Consider the following 19,573-nt stretch of genomic DNA (forward strand, 5'->3'; position numbering starts at 1 on the left):
ACTTAGTGAGATGCAGTGTTTTTCACCTTTACAAGTTTGGAACTGCGATATCTAATTTGAAAGCGCTTGAAACCGTCGTAATGTTGTAGAAAGCAATGTAAAGTAGCGAGTAAAACGTTTTCTAACGATAGAAGTGCGAAGGTTATGTTAGGTTGAGTTATGTTAGTTTAAGCTAGGTAGCGTCGTGAAACCACCAAAAACGACGTCATCTAACGAGATAGTGTTGTTTTATTGCGAGTACGAAACTGCGATAGGTAAAATGTGAAAGCACACAAAACGGCATGAACAAGCCAAATACTGCGTGTTGTACCGTTACAAGTGCGAAACTGCTATGTTTTGACATTCTCGGTAAAGCGCATGCAAGTATCGTGAAACCTTAAAGAACGATGTCATTTAGCGAGATACAGCGTTCTTTAGTGTAATAAGTTGGTGAGAAACTGTGAGGTCAAGCAAATATCGTAATTGTGAACGAAACAGTGTAAATGAGCGTCTTTAGATACAAGTGCGAATGTTAGGTTAGGTTGACATATCAACCGTCGTAAAACCGCATTAAACAATGTCACTTAGTGAGATGTAGTGTTTTTCAACATTACAAGTCGGGAACTACGATATCTAATGTGAAAGCGCATGAAACCGTCGTAATCTTGTAGAAAACATTGTAAAGTTGAGAGTAAAACGTTTTCTAACGATAGAAGTGCGAAGGTTAGGTTAGGTTAGGTTAGTTTAAGCTAGGCAGCGTCGTGAAACTACCGAAAACGACGTCATCTAACGAGATAGTGTTGTTTTATAGCGAGTATTAAACTGCGATAGGTGAAATGTTGTGAAAGCACACAAAACGGCATGAACAAGCCAAATACTGCGTGTTCTACCGTTACAAGTGCGAAACTGCTATATTGTGATATTCTCGTTAAAGCGCATGCAAGCATCGTGAAACCTTAAAGAACAATGTCATTTAGCGAGATACAACGTTCTGTACTGCAATAAGTTGGTGAAAAACTGTGAGGTTATGCAAATATGGTAATTGTGAACAAAACAGTGTAATAGAGCGGTTTTAGATACAAGTGCGAATGTTAGGTTAGGTTAAGATATGAACCGTCGTAAAACCGCATTAAACAATGTCAATTAGTGAGATGCAGTGTTTTTCACCATTAAAAGTCGGGAACTGCGATATCTAATGTGAAAGCGCTTGCAACCGTCGTTAGGTTAGGTTAGGTTAGGTTAGGTTAGGTTTTGTTAGGTTAGGTTAGGTTAGGTTAGGTTAGGTTAGGTTAGATTAGGTTAGGTTGGGTTGAGTTGGGTTAGGTTAGGTTAGGTTAGGTTAGGTTGGGTTAGGTTAGGTTAGGTTAGGTTACGTTAGGTTAGGTTAGGTTACGTTAGGTTAGGTTAGGTTAGGTTAGGTTACGTTAGGTTAGGTTAGGTTAGGTAAGGATAATTTGGTTAGGTTAGGTAAGGTTAGGTTAGGTTAGGTTAGGTTGGGTTGGGTGTTGTTGGTTTGGGTTGGGTTGGGTTGGGTTAGGTTGGGTTAGGTTAGGTTAGGTTACGTTAGGTTAGGTTAGGTTAGGTTAGGTTAGGTTACGTTAGGTTATGTTAGGTTAGGTTAGGTTAGGTTAGGTTATGTTAGGTTAGGTTAGGTTACGTTAGGTTAGGTTAGGTCAGGAAAGGTTAGGTTACGTTAGAATAGGTTAGGTTAGGTTAGGTTACGTTAGGTTAGGTTAAGTTAAGTTAGGTTTGGTTAGGTTAGCTTAGGTTAGGTTAGGTTGGGTTGGGTTGGGTTAGGTTAGGCTAGGTTGGGTTAGGTTAGTTTAGGTTAGGTTAGGTTAGGTTAGGTTGGGTTGGGTTGGGTTAGGTTAGGTTAGGTTAGGTTAGGTAAGGTTAGGTTAGGTTAGGTTAGGTTACGTTAGGTTAAGGTATGAACCGTCGTAAAACCGCATTAAACAATGTCACTTAGTGAGATGCAGTGTTTTTCACCTTTACAAGTTGGGAACTGTGATATCTAATGTGAAAGCGCTTGAAACCGTCGTATTGTTGTAGAAAGCAATGTAAAGTAGCGAGTAAAACGTTTTCTAACGATAGAAGTGCGAAGGTTATGTTAGGTTGAGTTATGTTAGTTTAAGCTAGGTAGCGTCGTGAAACTACCAAAAACAACGTCATCTAACGAGATAGTGTTGTTTTATTGCGAGTTCGAAACTGCGATAGGTGAAATGTTGTGAAAGCACACAAAACGGCATGAACAAGCCAAATACTGCGTGTTGTACCGTTACAAGTGCGAAACTGCTATGTTGTGATATTCTCGTTAAAGCGCATGCAAGCATCGTGAAACCTTAAAGAACGATGTCATTTAGCGAGATACAGCGTTCTGTACTGCAATAAGTTGGTGAAAAACTGTGAGGTTATGCAAATATCCTAATTGTGAACGAAACAGTGTAATAGAGCGTTTTTTAATACAAGTGCGAATGTTAGGTTAGGTTAAGATATGAACCGTCGTAAAACCGCATTAAACAATGTCACTTGATGAGATGCAGTGTTTTTCACCATTACAAGTCGGGAACTGCGATATCTAATGTGAAAGCGCTTGCAAACGTCGTTAGGTTAGGTTAGGTTAGGTTACGTTAGGTTAGGTTAGGTTAGGTTTGGTTAGGTTAGGTTAGGTTAGGTTAGGTTAGGGATGTTAGGTAAGGTTTGGTTAGGTTAGGTTAGGTTAGGTTGGGTTAGGTAAGGTTAGGTTAGGTTAAGATATGAACCGCGCTAAAACCGCATTAAACAGTGTCACTTAGTGAGATGCTGTGTTTTTCACCATTACAAGTCGGGAACTGCGATATCTAATGTGAAAGCGCTTGCAAACGTCCTTAGGTTAGGTTAGGTTAGGTTAGGTTAGGTTACGTTAGGTTAGGTTTGGTTAGGGTAGGTTAGGTTAGGTTATGTTAGGCTAGGTTGGGTTAGGTTAGGTTAGGTTAGGTTAGGTTAGGTTAAGATATGAACCGCGCTAAAACCGCATTAAACAATGTCACTTAGTGAGATGCAGTGTTTTTCACCTTTACAAGTTGGGAACTGCGATATCTAATGTGAAAGCGCATGAAACCGTCGTAATCTTGTAGAAAACATTGTAAAGTGGTGAGTAAAACGTTTTCTAACGATAGAAGTGCGAAGGTTAGGTTAGGTTAGGTTAGTTTAAGCTAGGTAGCGTCGTGAAACTACCAAAAACGACGTCATCTAACGAGATAGTGTTGTTTTATAGCGAGTATTAAACTGCGATAGGTGAAATGTTGTGAAAGCACACAAAACTGCATGAACAAGCCAAATACTGCGTGTTCTACCGTTACAAGTGCGAAACTGCTATATTGTGATATTCTCGTTAAAGCGCATGCAAGCATCGTGAAACCTTAAAGAACAATGTCATTTAGCGAGATACAACGTTCTGTACTGCAATAAGTAGGTGAAAAACTGTGAGGTTATGCAATAATGGTAATTGTGAACAAAACATTGTAATAGAGCGTTTTTAGATTCAAGTGCGAATGTTAGGTTAGGTTAAGATATGAACCGTCGTAAAACCGCATTAAACAATGTCACTTAGTGAGATGTAGTGTTTTTCAACATTACAAGTCGGGAACTACGATATCTAATGTGAAAGCGCATGAAACCGTCGTAATCTTGTAGAAAACATTGTAAAGTGGTGAGTAAAACGTTTTCAAACGATAGAAGTGCGAAGGTTAGGTTAGGTTAGTTTAAGCTAGGTAGCGTCGTGAAACTACAAAAAACGACGTCATCTAACGAGATAGTGTTGTTTTATAGCGAGTATTAAACTGCGATAAGTGAAATGTTGTGAAAGCACACAAAACGGCATGAACAAGCCAAATACTGCGTGTTCTACCGTTACAAGTGCGAAACTGCTATATTGTGATATTCTCGTTAAAGCGCATGCAAGCATCGTGAAACCTTAAAGAACAATGTCATTTAGCGAGATACAACGTTCTGTACTGCAATAAGTTGGTGAGAAACTGTGAGGTTATGCAAATATGGTAATTGTGAACAAAACAGTGTAATAGAGCGTTTTTAGATATAAGTGCGAATGTTAGGTTAGGTTAAGATATGAACCGTCGTAAAACCGCATTAAACAAATGTCAATTAGTGAGATGCAGTGTTTTTCACCATTAAAAGTCGGGAACTGCGATATCTAATGTGAAAGCGCTTGCAAACGTCGTTAGGTTAGGTTAGGTTAGGTTAGGTTAGGTTAGGTTACGTTAGGTTAGGTTTGGAAGGTTAGGTTAGGTTAGGTTAGGTTAGGTTATGTTAGGTTAGGTTGGGTTAGGTTAGGTTAGGTTACGTTAGGTTAAGGTATGAACCGTCGTAAAACCGCATTAAACAATGTCACTTAGTGAGATGCAGTGTTTTTCACCTTTACAAGTTGGGAACTGCGATATCTAATGTGAAAGCGCTTGAAACCGTCGTAATGTTGTAGAAAGCAATGTAAAGTAGCGAGTAAAACGTTTTCTAACGATAGAAGTGCGAAGGTTATGTTCGGTTGAGTTATGTTAGTTTAAGCTAGGTAGCGTCGTGAAACCACCAAAAACGACGTCATCTAACGAGCTAGTGTTGTTTATTGCGAGTACGAAACTGCGATAGGTAAAATGTTGTGAAAGCACACAAAACGGCATGAACAAGCCAAATACTGTGTGTTGTACCGTTACAAGTGCGAAACTGCTATGTTGTGACATTCTCGGTAAAGCGCATGCAAGTATCGTGAAACCTTAAAGAACGATGTCATTTAGCGAGATACAGCGTTCTGTACTGTAATAAGTTGGTGAGAAAATGTGAGGTCAAGCAAATATCGTAATTGTGAACGAAACAGTGTAATTGAGCGTCTTTAGATACAAGTGCGAATGTTAGGTTAGGTTGACATATCAACCATCGTAAAACCGCATTAAACAATGTCACTTAGTGAGATGTAGTGTTTTTCAACATTACAAGTCGGGAACTACGATATCTAATGTGAAAGCGCATGAAACCGTCGTAATCTTGTAGAAAACATTGTAAAGTTGCGAGTAAAACGTTTTCTAACGATAGAAGTGCGAAGGTTAGGTTAGGTTAGGTTAGTTTAGGCTAGGTAGCGTCGTGAAACTACCAAAAACGACGTCATCTAAAGAGATAGTGTTGTTTTATTGCGAGTATTAAACTGCGATAGGTGAAATGTTGTGAAAGCACACAAAACGGCATGAACAAGCCAAATACTGCGTGCTCTACCGTTACAAGTGCGAAACTGCTATATTGTGATATTCTCGTTAAAGCGCATGCAAGCATCGTGAAACCTTAAAGAGCAATGTCATTTAGCGAGATACAGCGTTCTGTACTGCAATAAGTTGGTGAAAAACTGTGAGGTTATGCAAATATCGTAATTGTGAACGAAACAGTGTAATAGAGCGTTTTTCAATACAAGTACGAATGTTAGGTTAGGTTAAGATATGAACCGTCGTAAAACCGCATTAAACAATGTCACTTATTGAGATGCAGTGTTTTTCACAATTACAAGTCGGGAACTGCGATATCTAATGTGAAAGCGCTTGCAAACGTCGTTAGGTTAGGTTAGGTTAGGTTAGGTTACGTTAGGTTAGGTTTGGTTAGGTTAGGTTAGGTTAGGTTATGTTAGGTTAGGTTGGGTTAGGTTAGGTTAGGTTACGTTAGGTTAAGGTATGAACCGTTGTAAAACCGCAATAAACAATGTCACTTAGTGAGATGCAGTGTTTTTCACCTTTACAAGTTGGGAACTGCGATATCTAATGTGAAAGCGCTTGAAACCGTCGTAATGTTGTAGAAAGCAATGTAAAGTAGCGAGTAAAACGTTTTCTAACGATAGAAGTGCGAAGGTTATGTTAGGTTGAGTTATGTTAGTTTAAGCTAGGTAGCGTCGTGAAACCACCAAAAACGACGTCATCTAACGAGATAGTGTTGTTTTATTGCGAGTACGAAACTGCGATAGGTAAAATGTGAAAGCACACAAAACGGCATGAACAAGCCAAATACTGCGTGTTGTACCGTTACAAGTGCGAAACTGCTATGTTTTGACATTCTCGGTAAAGCGCATGCAAGTATCGTGAAACCTTAAAGAACGATGTCATTTAGCGAGATACAGCGTTCTGTAGTGTAATAAGTTGGTGAGAAACTGTGAGGTCAAGCAAATATCGTAATTGTGAACGAAACAGTGTAATTGAGCGTCTTTAGATACAAGTGCGAATGTTAGGTTAGGTCACATATCAACCGTCGTAAAACCGCATTAAACAATGTCACTTAGTGAGATGTAGTGTTTTTCAACATTACAAGTCGGGAACTACGATATCTAATGTGAAAGCGCATGAAATCGTCGTAATCTTGTAGAAAACATTGTAAAGTTGCGAGTAAAACGTTTTCTAACGATAGAAGTGCGAAGGTTAGGTTAGGTTAGGTTAGTTTAAGCTAGGTAGCGTCGTGAAACTACCGAAAACGACGTCATCTAACGAGATAGTGTTGTTTTATAGCGAGTATTAAACTGCGATAGGTGAAATGTTGTGAAAGCACACAAAACGGCATGAACAAGCCAAATACTGCGTGTCCTACCGTTACAAGTGCGAAACTGCTATATTGTGATATTCTCGTTAAAGCGCATGCAAGCATCGTGAAACCTTAAAGAACAATGTCATTTAGCGAGATACAACGTTCTGTACTGCAATAAGTTGGTGAAAAACTGTGAGGTTATGCAAATATGGTAATTGTGAACAAAACAGTGTAATAGAGCGGTTTTAGATACAAGTGCGAATGTTAGGTTAGGTTAAGATATGAACCGTCGTAAAACCGCATTAAACAATGTCAATTAGTGAGATGCAGTGTTTTTCACCATTAAAAGTCGGGAACTGCGATATCTAATGTGAAAGCGCTTGCAACCGTCGTTAGGTTAGGTTAGGTTAGGTTAGGTTAGGTTTTGTTAGGTTAGGTTAGGTTAGGTTAGGTTAGTTTAGGTTAGGTTGGGTTGAGTTGGGTTAGGTTAGGTTAGGTTAGGTTAGGTTGGGTTAGGTTAGGTTAGGTTAGGTTACGTTAGGTTAGGTTAGGTTACGTTAGGTTAGGTTAGGTTAGGTTACGTTAGGTTAGGTTAGGTTAGGTAAGGATAATTTGGTTAGGTTAGGTAAGGTTAGGTTAGGTTAGGTTAGGTTGGGTTGGGTGTTGTTGGTTTGGGTTGGGTTGGGTTGGGTTAGGTTGGGTTAGGTTAGGTTAGGTTACGTTAGGTTAGGTTAGGTTAGGTTAGGTTAGGTTACGTTAGGTTATGTTAGGTTAGGTTAGGTTAGGATACGTTAGGTTAGGTTAGGTCAGGAAAGGTTAGGTTACGTTAGAATAGGTTAGGTTAGGTTAGGTTAGGTTTGGTTAGGTTAGCTTAGGTTAGGTTAGGTTGGGTTGGGTTGGGTTGGGTTAGGTTAGGTTAGGTTAGGCTAGGTTGGGTTAGGTTAGTTTAGGTTAGGTTAGGTTAGGTTAGGTTGGGTTGGGTTGAGTTAGGTTAGGTTAGGTTAGGTTAGGTAAGGTTAGGTTAGGTTAGGTTAGGTTACGTTAGGTTAAGGTATGAACCGTCGTAAAACCGCATTAAACAATGTCACTTAGTGAGATGCAGTGTTTTTCACCTTTACAAGTTGGGAACTGTGATATCTAATGTGAAAGCGCTTGAAACCGTCGTATTGTTGTAGAAAGCAATGTAAAGTAGCGAGTAAAACGTTTTCTAACGATACAAGTGCGAAGGTTATGTTAGGTTGAGTTATGTTAGTTTAAGCTAGGTAGCGTCGTGAAACTACCAAAAACAACGTCATCTAACGAGATAGTGTTGTTTTATTGCGAGTACGAAACTGCGATAGGTGAAATGTTGTGAAAGCACACAAAACGGCATGAACAAGCCAAACACTGCGTGTTGTACCGTTACAAGTGCGAAACTGCTATGTTGTGATATTCTCGTTAAAGCGCATGCAAGCATCGTGAAACCTTAAAGAACGATGTCATTTAGCGAGATACAGCGTTCTGTACTGCAATAAGTTGGTGAAAAACTGTGAGGTTATGCAAATATCCTAATTGTGAACGAAACGGTGTAATAGAGCGTTTTTTAATACAAGTGCGAATGTTAGGTTAGGTTAAGATATGAACCGTCGTAAAACCGCATTAAACAATGTCACTTGATGAAATGCAGTGTTTTTCACCATTACAAGTCGGGAACTGCGATATCTAATGTGAAAGCGCTTGCAAACGTCGTTAGGTTAGGTTAGGTTAGGTTAGGTTACGTTAGGTTAGGTTAGGTTAGGTTTGGTTAGGTTAGGTTAGGTTAGGTTAGGGATGTTAGGTAAGGTTCGGTTAGGTTAGGTTAGGTTAGGTTGGGTTAGGTAAGGTTAGGTTAGGTTAAGATATGAACCGCGCTAAAACCGCATTAAACAGTGTCACTTAGTGAGATGCTGTGTTTTTCACCATTACAAGTCGGGAACTGCGATATCTAATGTGAAAGCGCTTGCAAACGTCGTTAGGTTAGGTTAGGTTAGGTTAGGTTACGTTAGGTTAGGTTTGGTTAGGTTAGGTTAGGTTAGGTTATGTTAGGTTAGGTTGGGTTAGGTTAGGTTAGTTTAGGTTAGGTTAGGTTAAGATATGAACCGCGCTAAAACCGCATTAAACAATGTCACTTAGTGAGATGCAGTGTTTTTCACCTTTACAAGTTGGGAACTGCGATATCTAATGTGAAAGCGCATGAAACCGTCGTAATCTTGTAGAAAACATTGTAAAGTGGTGAGTAAAACGTTTTCTAACGATAGAAGTGCGAAGGTTAGGTTAGGTTAGGTTAGTTTAAGCTAGGTAGCGTCGTGAAACTACCAAAAACGACGTCATCTAACGAGATAGTGTTGTTTTATAGCGAGTATTAAACTGCGATAGGTGAAATGTTGTGAAAGCACACAAAACGGCATGAACAAGCCAAATACTGCGTGTTCTACCGTTACAAGTGCGAAACTGCTATATTGTGATATTCTCGTTAAAGCGCATGCAAGCATCGTGAAACCTTAAAGAACAATGTCATTTAGCGAGATACAACGTTCTGTACTGCAATAAGTTGGTGAGAAACTGTGAGGTTATGCAAATATGGTAATTGTGAACAAAACAGTGTAAAAGAGCGTTTTTAGATATAAGTGCGAATGTTAGGTTAGGTTAAGATATGAACCGTCGTAAAACCGCATTAAACAAATGTCAATTAGTGAGATGCAGTGTTTTTCACCATTAAAAGTCGGGAACTGCGATATCTAATGTGAAAGCGCTTGCAAACGTCGTTAGGTTAGGTTAGGTTAGGTTAGGTTAGGTTACGTTAGGTTAGGTTTGGTTAGGTTAGGTTAGGTTAGGTTAGGTTATGTTAGGTTAGGTTGGGTTAGGTTAGGTTAGGTTACGTTAGGTTAAGGTATGAACCGTCGTAAAACCGCATTAAACAATGTCACTTAGTGAGATGCAGTGTTTTTCACCTTTACAAGTTGGGAACTGCGATATCTAATGTGAAAGCGCTTGAAACCGTCGTAATGTTGTAGAAAGCAATGTAAAGTAGCGAGTAAAACGTTTTCTAACGATAGAAGTGCGAAGGTTATGTTAGGTTGAGTTATGTTAGTTTAAGCTAGGTAGCGTCGTGAAACCACCAAAAACGACGTCATCTAACGAGATAGTGTTGTTTATTGCGAGTACGAAACTGCGATAGGTAAAATGTTGTGAAAGCACACAAAACGGCATGAACAAGCCAAATACTGCGTGTTGTACCGTTACAAGTGCGAAACTGCTATGTTGTGACATTCTCGGTAAAGCGCATGCAAGTATCGTGAAACCTTAAAGAACGATGTCATTTAGCGAGATACGGCGTTCTGTACTGTAATAAGTTGGTGAGAAACTGTGAGGTCAAGCAAATATCGTAATTGTGAACGAAACAGTGTAATTGAGCGTCTTTAGATACAAGTGCGAATGTCAGGTTAGGTTGACATATCAACCATCGTAAAACCGCATTAAACAATGTCACTTAGTGAGATGTAGTGTTTTTCAACATTACAAGTCGGGAACTACGATATCTAATGTGAAAGCGCATGAAACCGTCGTAATCTTGTAGAAAACATTGTAAAGTTGCGAGTAAAACGTTTTCTAACGATAGAAGTGCGAAGGTTAGGTTAGGTTAGGTTAGTTTAGGCTAGGTAGCGTCGTGAAACTACCAAAAAACGACGTCATCTAAAGAGATAGTGTTGTTTTATTGCGAGTATTAAACTGCGATAGGTGAAATGTTGTGAAAGCACACAAAACGGCATGAACAAGCCAAATACTGCGTGTTCTACCGTTACAAGTGCGAAACTGCTATATTGTGATATTCTCGTTAAAGCGCATGCAAGCATCGTGAAACCTTAAAGAACAATGTCATTTAGCGAGATACAGCGTTCTGTACTGCAATAAGTTGGTGAAAAACTGTGAGGTTATGCAAATATCGTAATTGTGAACGAAACAGTGTAATAGAGCGTTTTTCAATACAAGTACGAATGTTAGGTTAGGTTAAGATATGAACCGTCGTAAAACCGCATTAAACAATGTCACTTATTGAGATGCAGTGTTTTTCACCATTACAAGTCGGGAACTGCGATATCTAATGTGAAAGCGCTTGCAAACGTCGTTAGGTTAGGTTAGGTTAGGTTAGGTTAGGTTACGTTAGGTTAGGTTTGGTTAGGTTAGGTTAGGTTAGGTTAGGTTGGGTTAGGTTAGATTAGGTTACGTTAGGTTAAGGTATGAACCGTTGTAAAACCACAATAAACAATGTCACTTAGTGAGATGCAGTGTTTTTCACCTTTACAAGTTGGGAACTGCGATATCTAATGTGAAAGCGCTTGAAACCGTCGTAATGTTGTAGAAAGCAATGTAAAGTAGCGAGTAAAACGTTTTCTAACGATAGAAGTGCGAAGGTTATGTTAGGTTGAGTTATGTTAGTTTAAGCTAGGTAGCGTCGTGAAACCACCAAAAACGACGTCATCTAACGAGATAGTGTTGTTTTATTGCGAGTACGAAACTGCGATAGGTAAAATGTGAAAGCACACAAAACGGCATGAACAAGCCAAATACTGCGTGTTGTACCGTTACAAGTGCGAAACTGCTATGTTGTGACATTCTCGGTAAAGCGCATGCAAGTATCGTGAAACCTTAAAGAACGATGTCATTTAGCGAGATACAGCGTTCTGTACTGTAATAAGTTGGTGAGAAACTGTGAGGTCAAGCAAATATCGTAATTGTGAACGAAACAGTGTAATTGAGCATCTCTAGATACAAGTGCGAATGTTATGTTAGGTTGACATATCAACCATCGTAAAACCGCATTAAACAATGTCACTTAGTGAGATGTAGTGTTTTTCAACATTACAAGTCGGGAACTACGATATCTAATGTGAAAGCGCATGAAACCGTCGTAATCTTGTAGAAAACATTGTAAAGTTGCGAGTAAAACGTTTTCTAACGATAGAAGTGCGAAGGTTAGGTTAGGTTAGGTTAGTTTAGGCTAGGTAGCGTCGTGAAACTACCAAAAACGACGTCATCTAATGAGATAGTGTTGTTTTATTGCGAGTATTAAACTGCGATAGGTGAAATGTTGTGAAAGCACACAAAACGGCATGAACAAGCCAAATACTGCGTGTTCTACCGTTACAAGTGCGAAACTGCTATATTGTGATATTCTCGTTAAAGCGCATGCAAGCATCGTGAAACCTTAAAGAACAATGTCATTTAGCGAGATACAGCGTTCTGTACTGCAATAAGTTGGTGAAAAACTGTGAGGTTATGCAAATATCGTAATTGTGAACGAAACAGTGTAATAGAGCGTTTTTCAATACAAGTACGAATGTTAGGTTAGGTTAAGATATGAACCGTCGTAAAACCGCATTAAACAATGTCACTTAGTGAGATGCAGTGTTTTTCATCATTACAAGTCGGGAACTGCGATATCTAATGTGAAAGCGCTTGCAAACGTCGTTAGGTTAGGTTAGGTTAGGTTAGGTTAGGTTACGTTAGGTTAGGTTTGGTTTGGTTAGGTTAGGTTAGGTTAGGTTATGTTAGGTTAGGTTGGGTTAGGTTAGGTTAGGTTACGTTAGGTTAAGGTATGAACCGTCGTAAAACCGCAATAAACAATGTCACTTAGTGAGATGCAGTGTTTTTCACCATTACAAGTTGGGAACTGCGATATCTAATGTGAAAGCGCTTGAAACCGTCGTAATGTTGTAGAAAGCAATGTAAAGTAGCGAGTAAAACGTTTTCTAACGATAAAAGTGCGAAGGTTATGTTAGGTTGAGTTATGTTAGTTTAAGCTAGGTAGCGTCGTGAAACCACCAAAAACGACGTCATCTAACGAGATAGTGTTGTTTTATAGCGAGTATTAAACTGCGATAGGTGAAATGTTGTGAAAGCACACAAAACGGCATGAACAAGCCAAATACTGCGTGTCCTACCGTTACAAGTGCGAAACTGCTATATTGTGATATTCTCGTTAAAGCGCATGCAAGCATCGTGAAACCTTAAAGAACAATGTCATTTAGCGAGATACAACGTTCTGTACTGCAATAAGTTGGTGAAAAACTGTGAGGTTATGCAAATATGGTAATTGTGAACAAAACAGTGTAATAGAGCGGTTTTAGATACAAGTGCGAATGTTAGGTTAGGTTAAGATATGAACCATCGTAAAACCGCATTAAACAATGTCAATTAGTGAGATGCAGTGTTTTTCACCATTAAAAGTCGGGAACTGCGATATCTAATGTGAAAGCGCTTGCAACCGTCGTTAGGTTAGGTTAGGTTAGGTTAGGTTAGGTTTTGTTAGGTTAGGTTAGGTTAGGTTAGGTTAGGTTAGTTTAGGTTAGGTTGGGTTGAGTTGGGTTAGGTTAGGTTAGGTTAGGTTAGGTTGGGTTAGGTTAGGTTAGGTTAGGTTACGTTAGGTTAGGTTAGGTTACGTTAGGTTAGGTTAGGTTAGGTTAGGTTACGTTAGGTTAGGTTAGGTTAGGTAAGGATAATTTGGTTAGGTTAGGTAAGGTTAGGTTAGGTTAGGTTAGGTTGGGTTGGGTGTTGTTGGTTTGGGTTGGGTTGGGTTGGGTTAGGTTGGGTTAGGTTAGGTTAGGTTACGTTAGGTTAGGTTAGGTTAGGTTAGGTTAGGTTACGTTAGGTTATGTTAGGTTAGGTTAGGTTAGGATACGTTAGGTTAGGTTAGGTCAGGAAAGGTTAGGTTACGTTAGAATAGGTTAGGTTAGGTTAGGTTAGGTTTGGTTAGGTTAGCTTAGGTTAGGTTAGGTTGGGTTGGGTTGGGTTGGGTTAGGTTAGGTTAGGTTAGGCTAGGTTGGGTTAGGTTAGTTTAGGTTAGGTTAGGTTAGGTTAGGTTGGGTTGGGTTGAGTTAGGTTAGGTTAGGTTAGGTTAGGTAAGGTTAGGTTAGGTTAGGTTAGGTTACGTTAGGTTAAGGTATGAACCGTCGTAAAACCGCATTAAACAATGTCACTTAGTGAGATGCAGTGTTTTTCACCTTTACAAGTTGGGAACTGTGATATCTAATGTGAAAGCGCTTGAAACCGTCGTATTGTTGTAGAAAGCAATGTAAAGTAGCGAGTAAAACGTTTTCTAACGATACAAGTGCGAAGGTTATGTTAGGTTGAGTTATGTTAGTTTAAGCTAGGTAGCGTCGTGAAACTACCAAAAACAACGTCATCTAACGAGATAGTGTTGTTTTATTGCGAGTACGAAACTGCGATAGGTGAAATGTTGTGAAAGCACACAAAACGGCATGAACAAGCCAAACACTGCGTGTTGTACCGTTACAAGTGCGAAACTGCTATGTTGTGATATTCTCGTTAAAGCGCATGCAAGCATCGTGAAACCTTAAAGAACGATGTCATTTAGCGAGATACAGCGTTCTGTACTGCAATAAGTTGGTGAAAAACTGTGAGGTTATGCAAATATCCTAATTGTGAACGAAACGGTGTAATAGAGCGTTTTTTAATACAAGTGCGAATGTTAGGTTAGGTTAAGATATGAACCGTCGTAAAACCGCATTAAACAATGTCACTTGATGAAATGCAGTGTTTTTCACCATTACAAGTCGGGAACTGCGATATCTAATGTGAAAGCGCTTGCAAACGTCGTTAGGTTAGGTTAGGTTAGGTTAGGTTACGTTAGGTTAGGTTAGGTTAGGTTTGGTTAGGTTAGGTTAGGTTAGGTTAGGGATGTTAGGTAAGGTTCGGTTAGGTTAGGTTAGGTTAGGTTGGGTTAGGTAAGGTTAGGTTAGGTTAAGATATGAACCGCGCTAAAACCGCATTAAACAGTGTCACTTAGTGAGATGCTGTGTTTTTCACCATTACAAGTCGGGAACTGCGATATCTAATGTGAAAGCGCTTGCAAACGTCGTTAGGTTAGGTTAGGTTAGGTTAGGTTACGTTACGTTAGGTTAGGTTTGGTTAGGTTAGGTTAGGTTAGGTTATGTTAGGTTAGGTTGGGTTAGGTTAGGTTAGTTTAGGTTAGGTTAGGTTAAGATATGAACCGCGCTAAAACCGCATTAAACAATGTCACTTAGTGAGATGCAGTGTTTTTCACCTTTACAAGTTGGGAACTGCGATATCTAATGTGAAAGCGCATGAAACCGTCGTAATCTTGTAGAAAACATTGTAAAGTGGTGAGTAAAACGTTTTCTAACGATAGAAGTGCGAAGGTTAGGTTATGTTAGGTTAGTTTAAGCTAGGTAGCGTCGTGAAACTACCAAAAACGACGTCATCTAACGAGATAGTGTTGTTTTATAGCGAGTATTAAACTGCGATAGGTGAAATGTTGTGAAAGCACACAAAACGGCATGAACAAGCCAAATACTGCGTGTTCTACCGTTACAAGTGCGAAACTGCTATATTGTGATATTCTCGTTAAAGCGCATGCAAGCATCGTGAAACCTTAAAGAACAATGACATTTAGCGAGATACAACGTTCTGTACTGCAATAAGTTGGTGAGAAACTGTGAGGTTATGCAAATATGGTAATTGTGAACAAAACAGTGTAAAAGAGCGTTTTTAGATATAAGTGCGAATGTTAGGTTAGGTTAAGATATGAACCGTCGTAAAACCGCATTAAACAAATGTCAATTAGTGAGATGCAGTGTTTTTCACCATTAAAAGTCGGGAACTGCGATATCTAATGTGAAAGCGCTTGCAAACGTCGTTAGGTTAGGTTAGGTTAGGTTAGGTTACGTTAGGTTAGGTTTGGTTAGGTTAGGTTAGGTTAGGTTAGGTTATGTTAGGTTAGGTTGGGTTAGGTTAGGTTAGGTTACGTTAGGTTAAGGTATGAACCGTCGTAAAACCGCATTAAACAATGTCACTTAGTGAGATGCAGTGTTTTTCACCTTTACAAGTTGGGAACTGCGATATCTAATGTGAAAGCGCTTGAAACCGTCGTAATGTTGTAGAAAGCAATGTAAAGTAGCGAGTAAAACGTTTTCTAACGATAGAAGTGCGAAGGTTATGTTAGGTTGAGTTATGTTAGTTTAAGCTAGGTAGCGTCGTGAAACCACCAAAAACGACGTCATCTAACGAGATAGTGTTGTTTATTGCGAGTACGAAACTGCGATAGGTAAAATGTTGTGAAAGCACACAAAACGGCATGAACAAGCCAAATACTGCGTGTTGTACCGTTACAAGTGCGAAACTGCTATGTTGTGACATTCTCGGTAAAGCGCATGCAAGTATCGTGAAACCTTAAAGAACGATGTCATTTAGCGAGATACGGCGTTCTGTACTGTAATAAGTTGGTGAGAAACTGTGAGGTCAAGCAAATATCGTAATTGTGAACGAAACAGTGTAATTGAGCGTCTTTAGATACAAGTGCGAATGTTAGGTTAGGTTGACATATCAACCATCGTAAAACCGCATTAAACAATGTCACTTAGTGAGATGTAGTGTTTTTCAACATTACAAGTCGGGAACTACGATATCTAATGTGAAAGCGCATGAAACCGTCGTAATCTTGTAGAAAACATTGTAAAGTTGCGAGTAAAACGTTTTCTAACGATAGAAGTGCGAAGGTTAGGTTAGGTTAGGTTAGTTTAGGCTAGGTAGCGTCGTGAAACTACCAAAAACGACGTCATCTAAAGAGATAGTGTTGTTTTATTGCGAGTATTAAACTGCGATAGGTGAAATGTTGTGAAAGCACACAAAACGGCATGAACAAGCCAAATACTGCGTGTTCTACCGTTACAAGTGCGAAACTGCTATATTGTGATATTCTCGTTAAAGCGCATGCAAGCATCGTGAAACCTTAAAGAACAATGTCATTTAGCGAGATACAGCGTTCTGTACTGCAATAAGTTGGTGAAAAACTGTGAGGTTATGCAAATATCGTAATTGTGAACGAAACAGTGTAATAGAGCGTTTTTCAATACAAGTACGAATGTTAGGTTAGGTTAAGATATGAACCGTCGTAAAACCGCATTAAACAATGTCACTTATTGAGATGCAGTGTTTTTCACCATTACAAGTCGGGAACTGCGATATCTAATGTGAAAGCGCTTGCAAACGTCGTTAGGTTAGGTTAGGTTAGGTTAGGTTAGGTTACGTTAGGTTAGGTTTGGTTAGGTTAGGTTAGGTTAGGTTAGGTTGGGTTAGGTTAGATTAGGTTACGTTAGGTTAAGGTATGAACCGTTGTAAAACCACAATAAACAATGTCACTTAGTGAGATGCAGTGTTTTTCACCTTTACAAGTTGGGAACTGCGATATCTAATGTGAAAGCGCTTGAAACCGTCGTAATGTTGTAGAAAGCAATGTAAAGTAGCGAGTAAAACGTTTTCTAACGATAGAAGTGCGAAGGTTATGTTAGGTTGAGTTATGTTAGTTTAAGCTAGGTAGCGTCGTGAAACCACCAAAAACGACGTCATCTAACGAGATAGTGTTGTTTTATTGCGAGTACGAAACTGCGATAGGTAAAATGTGAAAGCACACAAAACGGCATGAACAAGCCAAATACTGCGTGTTGTACCGTTACAAGTGCGAAACTGCTATGTTGTGACATTCTCGGTAAAGCGCATGCAAGTATCGTGAAACCTTAAAGAACGATGTCATTTAGCGAGATACAGCGTTCTGTACTGTAATAAGTTGGTGAGAAACTGTGAGGTCAAGCAAATATCGTAATTGTGAACGAAACAGTGTAATTGAGCATCTCTAGATACAAGTGCGAATGTTATGTTAGGTTGACATATCAACCATCGTAAAACCGCATTAAACAATGTCACTTAGTGAGATGTAGTGTTTTTCAACATTACAAGTCGGGAACTACGATATCTAATGTGAAAGCGCATGAAACCGTCGTAATCTTGTAGAAAACATTGTAAAGTTGCGAGTAAAACGTTTTCTAACGATAGAAGTGCGAAGGTTAGGTTAGGTTAGGTTAGTTTAGGCTAGGTAGCGTCGTGAAACTACCAAAAACGACGTCATCTAATGAGATAGTGTTGTTTTATTGCGAGTATTAAACTGCGATAGGTGAAATGTTGTGAAAGCACACAAAACGGCATGAACAAGCCAAATACTGCGTGTTCTACCGTTACAAGTGCGAAACTGCTATATTGTGATATTCTCGTTAAAGCGCATGCAAGCATCGTGAAACCTTAAAGAACAATGTCATTTAGCGAGATACAGCGTTCTGTACTGCAATAAGTTGGTGAAAAACTGTGAGGTTATGCAAATATCGTAATTGTGAACGAAACAGTGTAATAGAGCGTTTTTCAATACAAGTACGAATGTTAGGTTAGGTTAAGATATGAACCGTCGTAAAACCGCATTAAACAATGTCACTTAGTGAGATGCAGTGTTTTTCATCATTACAAGTCGGGAACTGCGATATCTAATGTGAAAGCGCTTGCAAACGTCGTTAGGTTAGGTTAGGTTAGGTTAGGTTAGGTTAGGTTAGGTTACGTTAGGTTAGGTTTGGTTAGGTTAGGTTAGGTTAGGTTAGGTTATGTTAGGTTAGGTTGGGTTAGGTTAGGTTAGGTTACGTTAGGTTAAGGTATGAACCGTCGTAAAACCGCAATAAACAATGTCACTTAGTGAGATGCAGTGTTTTTCACCATTACAAGTTGGGAACTGCGATATCTAATGTGAAAGCGCTTGAAACCGTCGTAATGTTGTAGAAAGCAATGTAAAGTAGCGAGTAAAACGTTTTCTAACGATAAAAGTGCGAAGGTTATGTTAGGTTGAGTTATGTTAGTTTAAGCTAGGTAGCGTCGTGAAACCACCAAAAACGACGTCATCTAACGAGATAGTGTTGTTTTATTGCGAGTACGAAACTGCGCTAGGTAAAATGTGAAAGCACACAAAACGGCATGAACAAGCCAAATACTGCGTGTTGTACCGTTACAAGTGCGAAACTGCTATGTTTTGACATTCTCGGTAAAGCGCATGCAAGTATCGTGAAACCCTAAAAAACGATGTCATTTAGCGAGATACAGCGTTCTGTACTGTAATAAGTTGGTGAGAAACTGTGAGGTCAAGCAAATATCGTAATTGTGAACGAAACAGTGTAATTGAGCGTCTTTAGATACAAGTGCGAATGTTAGGTTAGGTTGACATATCAACCGTCGTAAAACCGCATTAAACAGTCACTTAGTGAGATGTAGTGTTTTTCAAGATTACAAGTCGGGAACTACGATATCTAATGTGAAAGCGCATGAAACCATCGTAATCTTGTAGAAAACATTGTAAAGTTGCGAGTAAAACGTTTTCTAACGATAGAAGTGCGAAGGTTAGGTTAGGTTAGTTTAAGCTAGGTAGCGTCGTGAAACTACTAAAAACGACGTCATCTAACGAGATAGTGTTGTTTTATAGCGAGTATTAAACTGCGATAGGTGAAATGTTGTGAAAGCACACAAAACGGCATGAACAAGCCAAATACTGCGTGTTCTACCGTTACAAGTGGGAAACTGCTATATTGTGATATTCTCGTTAAAGCGCATGCAAGCATCGTGAAACCTTAAAGAACAATGTCATTTAGCGAGATACAACGTTCTGTACTGCAATAAGTTGGTGAAAAACTGAGGTTATGCAAATATGGTAATTGTGAACAAAACAGTGTAATAGAGCGTTTTTAGATACAAGTGCGAATGTTAGGTTAAGTTAAGATATGAACCGTCGTAAAACCGCATTAAACAATGTCAATTAGTGAGATGCAGTGTTTTTCACCATTAAAAGTCGGGAACTGCGATATCTAATGTGAAAGCGCTTGCAACCGTCGTTAGGTTAGGTTAGGTTAGGTTAGGTTAGGTTAGATTAGGTTAGGTTGGGTTGAGTTGGGTTAGGTTAGGTTAGGTTAGGTTAGGATACGTTAGGTTAGGTTAGGTTACGTTAGGTTAGGTTAGGTTAGGTTACGTTAGGTTAGGTTAGGTTAGGTAAGGATAATTTGGTTAGGTTAGGTAAGGTTAGGTTAGGTTAGGTTAGGTTTGGTTAGGTTAGGTTAGGTTAGGTTAGGTTATGTTAGGTTAGGTTGGGTTAGGTTAGGTTAGGTTACGTTAGGTTAAGGTATGAACCGTCGTA

Source organism: Rhipicephalus microplus, chromosome 4 (genome assembly GCF_043290135.1).
Source record: "Rhipicephalus microplus isolate Deutch F79 chromosome 4, USDA_Rmic, whole genome shotgun sequence".
Lineage (NCBI taxonomy): Eukaryota > Metazoa > Arthropoda > Arachnida > Ixodida > Ixodidae > Rhipicephalus > Rhipicephalus microplus.